The sequence below is a fragment of the Triticum dicoccoides genome, chromosome 6B, assembly GCF_002162155.2.
Source record: "Triticum dicoccoides isolate Atlit2015 ecotype Zavitan chromosome 6B, WEW_v2.0, whole genome shotgun sequence".
Lineage (NCBI taxonomy): Eukaryota > Viridiplantae > Streptophyta > Magnoliopsida > Poales > Poaceae > Triticum > Triticum dicoccoides.
Genome location: NC_041391.1, coordinates 285,368,164 through 285,370,526, shown reverse-complemented (window position 1 = coordinate 285,370,526; position 2,363 = coordinate 285,368,164).

The following is a 2,363-nucleotide window of genomic DNA, read 5'->3' as shown; positions in this document are numbered from 1 at the left end:
AGCATTAAACATTTGGATCCAAATCGCTCCCTTATGAAGTAGCGCATAAACTAGGGTTTAAGCTTCTGTCACTTTAGCAATCCATCATCTAATTACTACTTCAAAATGCATTCTCTTAGGCCTAAAGATGGTGAAGTGCCATGTAGACGACGTTCACATCACACCACTAAGGGAATCACAATATATATATCATCAAAATATTGAACACATATCAAATTCACATGATTACTTGCAACATGACTTCTCCCGTGACCTCAAGAACAAAGGTAACTACTTAGAAATGATATTCATGCTCAAGATCAGAAGGGTGTTAAATAGCAAAATAGATCTGAACATATAATCTTCCACCAAATAAACCATATAGTAATCAACTACAAGATATAGTCAACACTACTAGTCACCCACAGGTACCAATCTGAGGTTCTGGTACAAAGATTGAACACAAGATATGAACTAGGGTTTGAGGGAAGATGGTGCTATTGAATATGTTGATGGAGATTACCCTCCCAAATATGAGAGGGTTGTTGGCGATGACGATGGCTTCGATTTTCCCCTCTGGGAGGGAATTTCGCCCGACGGAATTGCTCTGCCAGAGGGGAAAAATGCTCCTGGCCAAGTTCTGCCTCAAGACGGCAGCGCTCCTGTGACGCCCCCGATTCAATCGTACACTAATCATGCACGCAAATGTGTACGATCAAGATCAGGGACTCACGGGAAGATATCACAACACAACTCTACAAATAAAATAAGTCATACAAGCATCATAATACAAGCCAGGGGCCTCGAGGGCTCAAATACAAGTGCTCGATCATAGACGAGTCAGTGGAAGCAACAATATCTGAGTACAGACATAAGTTAAACAAGTTTGCCTTAAGAAGGCTAGCACAAACTGGGATACAGATCGAAAGAGGCGCAGGCCTCCTGCCTGGGATCCTCCAAACTACTCCTGGTCGTCGTCAGCGGGCAGCACGTAGTAGTAGGCACCTCCAGTGTAGTAGGGGTCGTCGTCGACGGTGGCGTCTGGCTCCTGGACTCCAGCATCTGGTTGCGACAACCAGAAAGAAAGGAAAGGGGGAAAAAGGGGGAGAAAGCAACCGTGAGTACTCATCCAAAGTACTCGCAAGCAAGGAACTACACTACATATGCATGGGTATATGTGTAAGGAGGCCATATCAGTGGACTGAACTGCAGAATGCCAGAATAAGAGGGGGATAGCTAATCCTATCAAAGACTACGCTTCTGGCAGCCTCCGCCTCGCAGCATGTAGAAGAGAGTAGATTGAAGTCCTCCAAGTAACATCTCCAAGTAGCATATCCAGGTAGCATCTCCAAGCGCATCTCCAGTCGCATCGCATAGCATAATCCTACCCAGCGATCCTCTCCTCGTCGCCCTGCGGAAAAGCGATCACCGGGTTGTCTGTGGAACTTGGAAGGGTGTGTTTTATTAAGTATCCGGTTCTAGTTGTCATAAGGTCAAGGTACAACTCCAAGTCGTCCTGTTACCGAAGATCACGGCTATTCGAATAGATTAACTTCCCTGCAGGGGTGCACCACATAGCCCAACACGCTTGATCCCATTTGGCCGGACACACTTTCCTGGGTCATGCCCAGCCTCGGAAGATCAACACGTCGCAGCCCCACCTAGGCAAAACAGAGAGGCCAGCACGCCGGTCTAAACCTAAGCGCGCAGGGGTCTGGGCCCATCGCCCTGAGCACACCTGCACGTTGCGTGGGCGGCCGAAAGCAGACCTAGCCTAGTGGCGTTCCAGTCCAATTCGGCGCGCGCCGCTCCGTCGCTGACATCTGAAGTGCTTCGGCTGATACCACGACGTCGGGATACCCATAACTACTCCCACGTAGATGGTTAGTGCGTATAGGCTCGTAGCCGACTCAGAACAAATACCAAGATCTCGTTAAGCGTGTTAAGTATCCGCGAACGCCGAACAGGGCCAGGCCCACCTGTCTCCTAGGTGGTCTCAACCTGCCCTGTCGCTCCGCCACAGAGTAACAGTCGAGGGCCGTCGGGAACCCAGGCCCACCTCTATCGGGATGGAGCCACCTGTCCTTTAGCCCCCTCGTCAGAATCACTTGCGGGTACTCAATGAGCTGACCCGACTTTAGTCACCATCTGTATAGTATGTATGTATGTATAGTATATACCCGTGATCACCTCCCAAGTGATCACGGCCCGATAGTATAGCAAGGCAGACTGACAAGAATGTAGGGCCAATGATGATAAACTAGCACCCTATACTAAGCATTTAGGATTGTAGGTAAGGTATCAATCAGATGTAGCGACAATGTCAGGCTATGCATCAGAATAGGATTAACGAAAGCAGTAACATGCTACACTACTCTAATGCA